Source organism: Podarcis muralis, chromosome 16 (assembly GCF_964188315.1).
Source record: "Podarcis muralis chromosome 16, rPodMur119.hap1.1, whole genome shotgun sequence".
NCBI classification, from domain to species: Eukaryota; Metazoa; Chordata; class Lepidosauria; order Squamata; family Lacertidae; genus Podarcis; species Podarcis muralis.
This window is the reverse complement of record NC_135670.1, coordinates 13,618,113-13,625,744: the sequence shown is the minus strand read 5'-3', so window position 1 is coordinate 13,625,744 and position 7,632 is coordinate 13,618,113.

Sequence of the window (7,632 nt, the reverse complement as noted above, 5' to 3'; positions counted from 1 at the left end):
CTGTGGAAAACATGAACCCTGGGTAAGTGCCTGGAACCCCTGGAATCTCACACCACTCAGAGATTGGGGTGGTGTGCAACACTATGGTGTCAGAAGTGGAGTTTCCAGAGTGTGGGTGGGCAGCTGAAGGGCTTGGGCAGCAAACAGATGCAGTCAGTAGCTGAAGGCAAGAGGGAAGATGGTGCCTCAGAGAAAGGCAAGCAGGCTAGAGCTGAGGAGCTGCTGCTGCTTGATTTCTCCATTCCTTGGGAGCACACTGTGGGGAACAGGGTGCAGGAGGAATTGGAGGTGAGTATGAACGTGCAGGAGGAGCAGCCAGCACCTGAGGAAATGATGGTGTTTTCTTTGGTGGAGGAAAAGCTCAAGGCCTATGTGCATGCAGCTGGCTCCTGCTGAATTGGGCGAGATAAACCCCTCAATGATTTTGGCCCTTGGGTGCCCCAATAGGGCATTGTGGGGTGGGAACCAGTCCCTATACTGGGTGCAGCCCTTAAGTAGTCTGGGCAGCCAGGGTCACCCAGGGTCCCATGAGTTTTAGGGGCAAGAGTCACTGTGAGGGTTATTTTCCTTTGTTTGGGCCCGTGAAGCATTTAAGTAAGCAGAGGTGGTGGGATTCCTGGCTGCCATTTTGGGTGGAATGAGCCACCTGATCTTGAGTATAAGGACTTGTGCCAGGACTTGGATTTGCACTTTGGGGCAGGGGATGAAGTGGATGGGCCCAGGGGCAGCCAGAGGAAGAAAGAGAAGGAGACTCCCAGTGTGCCTGTGAGGAAGCAGATGTGCTCCTAGAGTTGGGTCTTGCAGCCCTGCTTGCAGCTACAGAAACTGTTTTGGGACTCAAGTGTGAGTCTGGAGCCCCTGATCCACAACCTGAGGTGAGCCGAAGTGAAGCTGAAGGGCTCCTAAAAGACTGGTGCTGTGATTTGAGCCTCGAAGTAGCTGTTGATCTACTGGGACCTTTGTGAAATCCCAAGGAAAAGAGTAATGTAGGCAACTGCATGGTGTGTATTGGGACTGCTTATTCGCTGCATGGATTCTTCCTGCAAATTTTAGCATTTATTATTATTATTTTTTAAATGCTGTTCTTTTTGCATGCTGGAAACTGTTTAATGGTTTTTAGGAATTGTAGTAGCAGCAGGATAAGGATGAGCAAGGGTAACGAAGCTCTAGTACTAAGGCTTGCATCCTGGCTTAAACATGTTGGAAACCCATTATTTTGGGGCTGCCAAATGTGGGAGACTGGGTAAGCTGCTTTGGGATGCAGAATTGACTGGGAGTGTGCACCAAGGAGAAAGAGGGAGGCCTTAAGAGATCCTGATGGACTGGAACTTGCATGAAAGAAATCAACTGTTACTCTCCTGGTGTTGGATTAATAGTGTAATTGTGTTATATTATTAGTTTTGGATGACGTGTGTTCTAATGCCTTTGCTAACTTGCCTGTTATTTTTCCGCAGGGAAGCTGTACTTTGCTGTTTGTTTGTACATCTAGGAACAGATGTTCTTGGGGAGGGGGTAGTGTTATGAGTTAGGAGCATTAAACTGGGTGCCAGACCCCTCTAATCCCTGGATCGAGAAAGTGATAGAACTTAATCAAGGCTTCTAAATCTTGGACTAGATAAGATAGCCTCCTGGTGAAGAGCCATTAAGAGGGATTAAGGGGCTCAGTGTGAGATAGCAAATGGGGGGGGGGACCCCTTGTTTGAATCCATGGTTCTCCTATGGGAGAAACAAGACCCTTTTGAGGTGTTAATGCTGTGAACCCCTCCACCGTAGGCTCAGGTTGTATATATGTGTAAATAAACCATATATCATAAAGACACCACAGTCTCCGCTGTGCATCATTCTAAAAGGAAACATGAACATGCCTGGAAGCCCTGGAATCTCACACCACTTTGAGATTAGGGTGGCCTACAACACTATTATAATTAGCAGCAAGTCGTGGACATCCTTGTTTGCCCAAATTAAGGGGTGCAAAATTGGGGTCAATCTCAAGCAGGCAGCATCCTTGGCAATCTTCCCCAAACACCTCTTTCTCCTGCTTTCCTTCCTCAAGAAACTCACATTTTTTCCCATGACTTAAACCACTTACTGCTCAGTACCCAGCTGCAAGAAACATCAGAGGATATACAATTCCATTTGCTTAGATTAGAAGAGGAGGCAAATTGGGGTACGAGGCATTTTGCAGGGAAACTGAGGATAGGGAGAGCAAAGCCAATAATGGGCAGAGCCAGGGACAGATGTTCTTGTCCAGCTAATCTGGAATGCCATGATGAAAACTGAAGGAAGACAATCTCAGAAGGGGAGTTCCCAATCTTATGCAGATCTGCTCAGCAGGAAGTCTCATTGGGTTTGCTTTCAAACAGGGATATCATGGATACCACCCACCCACCAGGGCTCCTTTGTGGGGAAGGGTAGAATATAAACTTAATAATAATAATAATAATAATAATAATAATAATAATAATAATAATAGTTTATTACAACAACTGCTGTTCTGGAAAACAAAGTAAGTCCCTTCTGACCCTAGCCACACACAAACAATATAGAAGTCTACAAGTTTGTTTTCAGACAGCTGGTTGGGATTTTTTCCCCACCCACAAGCCATGCAACCCGGAGGAAAATAACAACAACAATTACTAAATAATAATAATAATAATAATAATAATAATAATAATAATAATAATAATGTTACATTGATATTAGGTTGTCGCCAATGCTGGTCCTACTCAGAGTAAACCCACTGAAGTTAATGAGCACAACTAACAGGTTCATTACTTTCAACAGGTCTACTCTGAGTAGAACTTAGGTACAACTTCTCATCAAATAAAACGCTGCCTGTTCTAACACTTTCATGTGGCAAGAGGGGAAATGCTTGCAAAAACCAGGTAAATAAGGAGGAAATGAACAAGAAGGAAGAAACTCTGGCAGGATGGAAGAATGGGGCAGCCTCAGGAGCCACATAAAACGAGGCTGGGGCATTCATGAGCTCATGGCTTCCTCTCTTTTTTTAAGTCCCCGAAAGTCATAGAATCATAAAAATGTAGAGTTGGAAAGGACCACGATTTATTTTTATAAACTGAATTGATATTAAAATTTAGCTTTCAGGCAGGGGGCTTTTTATCTGTGCAAAGCTCCACACTTCTTCAAGAGCAACCTTTTCCCCTATTGTTGGCACAGCCATTATTAGTTAGCTGAATGGTGACTGGGACAGGCAGGGCCTTTTCAGTAGGGCAGTTCATTAAAAAATTTTTTTTTTGAAAATGCCTGCTCCAAAGGCCCTGCCTGTCCCTTACTACACTAGGGATTATATAGCTATATCTGAAATTTCATGCATATCAGTTAATATCTTGACCCTCCTCCATGAAAATAGCTGTTTACTTGGCCATTTTCCCACGTTGTGAAGGCTGAAATTTCAATTCAGTGGAGCAGGGTCAAGATATTAATTGATATGCATGAAATTTCAGATATAGCTATGTAATCCCTAGTGTAGTAAGATAAGACCTTTGGAGCAGGCATTTTTAAAAAATAAAACAACTATGAACCACCCTACTTTTCAGCACGGGTGGTGCTGTGGGTAAAAGCCTAGGGCTTGCCGATCGAAAGGTCGGCGGTTCGAATCCCCGCAGCGGGGTGCGCTCCCGTTGTTCGGTCCCAGCGCCTGCCAACCTAGCAGTTCGAAAGCACCCCCGGGTGCAAGTAGATAAATAGGGACCTCTTACTGGCGGGAAGGTAAACGGCGTTCCGTGTGCTGCGCTGGCTCACCAGAGCAGCGATGTCACGCTGGCCACGTGACCCGGAAGTGTCTGCGGACAGCGCTGGCCCCCGGCCTCTTGAGTGAGATGGGCGCACAACCCCAGAGTCTGTCAAGACTGGCCCGTACGGGCAGGGGTACCTTTACCTTTTTTACTTTTCAGTGGTGGCACGGCTGTCCCAGGATGTGGTTGCCAGGCTACTCTAGATGACCACATTACAGATGTCCTTTGGCGCTTTTTCTTCTCCAAGGCTTTTAATGATTAGTATTGCTGCTTTTCTCTGCATTTATTTATTTATTTATTAAAATTTATTTAAATCTGCTTGCCTGCATTTTTATTATGATGATAAAACAGAATAAATTGAATACAATCCTTTCAATTACAAATGATGGCATTGTAAAAAAAATAATGACTGCACACGTGTATACTAAATTGTGCTTTTAAAAAAAATCATTTCCTCCCCTCTCAGCTTAAAGATTCTCCTGGTGGTGTGCATTTATCCTCACAACAACCCTGTGAGGTAGGTTAGGCTGGGCCACCAGAATGGGGATTTGGACCTGGGACTCCCTCTAGCCACTACACCACACTGCCTCTCATCAAAGGCAACACTCTCTTTCTTCATCGTACAACAATATAAAATAGTGGGTTCTCTCGTGGGCTATTGCCCTTTAGTTTGTGCTCACCTCTTCTTTGTCGCTTTTAAAACACAGAAAGAAAGAAAGAAAGAAAGAAAGAAAGAAAGAAAGAAAGAAAGAAAGAAAGAAAGAAAGAAAGAAAGAAAGAAAGAAATGTAGCCTTACCGAGCATCACGCAGAAGACGAGGGATCGAAAATCCTTGTTCCCTGGCATTGCAAAAAAATGAAGCTGGACTCCTGTGAAGAGCTGCTGAAGAGGCTTGTTGCAGGCTCCAAGGCAGCCAGAGTCTGTCAACTGATGATCTGGAGACGGGTGTCAAATCTTCTCCTGGGCTCACTTAGTCTGCGCTGTCAGGATTCCTTTGGGTTGACTTGCAGCAGGTGACTGAGGGCCTCCAAACTCTGTAAAAGGAGCCAGTGACCCATCCCAGTTTCCTTTGAAGTAATTGCAATGCACACTTAACAATTAGGTCACACTTTCATCTGAGAGGTTGCCATACACACACACACACACACACACACACACACACACACACACACAACCAAAGATGTGTGCAAGTCAGGTCCCTTGCTGGGATCCACACGCCTAAACTTTAGGGCAAGTCCGTTCAGTTTTCTCAGGTCTTTTATTTATTTATTTTTGAAATTATCCTAAAATAATACGTTGCAAAGAAAACCACAGAGCTATTTGCTGCTAGGCTTTGGATCCAGGATGTGGCATAGAGCACTTGAGGAAGGGAGCTTTTCCTTTATTTTGATGTATTGTGCAATTAATATACAATGAGCTTGCTGCCCTGTGATCCAAGCACGCTTGTAGAACATTTCCCCTCCATTCTGCAGTTTGTTTGATTATTATTTTTTAAGCACGGAATTCCAATTTTTTCTTCACACATTTTTACCTAAGAGATGAGCACATTTTTAATCTAAAACACACATTTTAGTATGTTTTTGAGCTGCATATACGGCAACATTTGGAGAAGAGGGTTGTATATTGACCTGTGAAGTAGTCCAGGAAGTGAGAGTAAGGTCAATTTGCTTACAAAATGCCCATTCAAGCATCACTGGTCTTAATTCTGGCTCAGAATCAAACCAGCTTCAAGCCACTGTCTAGGATTCCTGGCTGGTTTCCCTAAACCATGAGGTTTGGGTGCAAAGACAAACCATAGTTAATTCCACATGGACGTAGGGCAGAACAGCATCACTAGCTTCCTGGCAGGTGAGGCACTGCTTATTCCCGGGAGGGAGATGGGTGATGCAGAGGTGGGGTGGGGGTCAGCATGCTCCTTGCTGCTGTGTTTGCACTGCACCCCTTAAAAACAACCCTGCTGGATCAGGCCCATGGCTCATCTAGTCCAGCATCCTGTTCTCACAGTTGCCTCTGGGAAGCCTGAAATCAGGGCCTGAATACAGCAATGTCAGGGACTGGCAGGGGGCTCTGGCAGTGTGTGGTAGAGGAATAATAGTAATAGTAATAGTAATTTATAATTTGTACCCCACCCATCTGACTGGGTTTCCCCAGCTACTCTGGGTGGCTTCCAGTAAAATATTAAAATACAACAATTCATCAAATATTAAAAGTTTCCCTAAACAGGGCTGCCTTCCGATGTCTTCTAAAAGTCAGATAGTTGTTTATTTCTGTGACATCTGATGGGAGGGCGTTCCACAGGGTGGCTGCCACTGCTGAGAAGGCCCTCTGCCTGGTTCCCTGTAACCTCACTTCTCACAGGGAGGGAACCGCCAGAAGGCCCTCAGAGCTGGACCTCAGTGTCTGGGTTGAACAATAGGGGTGGAGATGCTCCTTCCGGTATACTGGGCTAAGGCCGTTTGGGGCTTTAAAGGTCAGCACCAACACTTTGAATTGTGCCCGGAAATGTACTGGGAGCCAATGTAGGTCTTTCAGGACCAGTGTTATGTGGTCCCGGTGGCTACTCCCAGTCACCAGTCTACATAGCTGTCAACGTTTCCCCTTTTTAAAGGAAAATTCCCTTATTCTAAATAGGATTCCTCGCAAGAAAAGGAAAAGTTGACAGCTATGCCAATCTAGCTGCCGCATTCTGGATTAATTGCAGTTTTCAGGTCACCTTCAAAGGTAGCCCCACATAGAGCACATTGCAGTAGTCCAAGCAGGAGATAACCAGAGCATGCACCGCTCTGGCGAGACAGTCTGTGGCCTGATAGGGTCTCAGCCTGTGTGCCAGATGGAGCTGGTAGACAGCCACCTTGGACACAGAATTAACCTGCGCCTCCATGGACAGCTGTGAGTCCAAAATGACTCCCAGGCTGTGCACCTGGTCCTTCAGAGGCACAGTTACCCCATTCAGGACCAGGAAGTCCTCCACACCCGCAGGTCTTCCATTAATTTGTCTAATCCTTTTGTAAAACCATCCAAGTAACTCCCCCGACACACACTCCCGTCATCTTGGGCCCTTCACAGGAGCTGCCTCATGGTATCCAACATCCCCCTTCCATAATGCCCTGGGGTCATGGCAGGACATCTGCAGCACTCCTTGTAGGGAAGGAGAGCAGGCCAGAACGGTGGCAGCTACCCCAAACAGTTTCGCTGACACTTTCGCCAAAGGAGAAGCGCACATTAAAACAACAACAACGATCAAATCTCCACCCCCCACAGGTCCAGCTTGACAGGTGGGTATCATAGAATTGTAGAGTTGGAAGGGACCACCAAGGCTCATCTAGTCGAACCCCCGGCAGTGCAGGAATAAGGCTTGTTACCGGTATTTCATTGCACGGCATTGTGCTGGTTGTTGGGGCTGCCATGCACAGCTCTACTGCAAGCCTCAGGGATCCAGTTGATGGTTGATGCTTACAAGAACACTGGGCAGAGGACTTTGCAATCTCCCACCATGGTCCAAGCAAGTCTTTGCCTACCCCACACACAATGTCATATATGGCGTCCAGTGTAAGGCAGGTGGGGCCTGGCTTGAGTGCATTAAGCTAAGTGATTAATCACCCAGATATTAATCAACCCTAATTTTTAAACTGATGGGTTCATCAGCAATTTTTTAGTACTGGAGTAGTAAGAAGGCCCAGTCAGTGGGTCAGTCCACTGGCTGTTAACCAGAAGGTTGATGGTTTGAGCCCACCCAGGGACAGTTGTGGGTAGGATACCTGCATTGCAGGGGGTTGGACTAGATCAGTGTTTCCCAACCTTGGGCCTCCAGCTGTTTTTGAACTACAATTCCCATCATCCCTGACCACTGGTCTTGCTAGCTAGGGATGATGGGAGT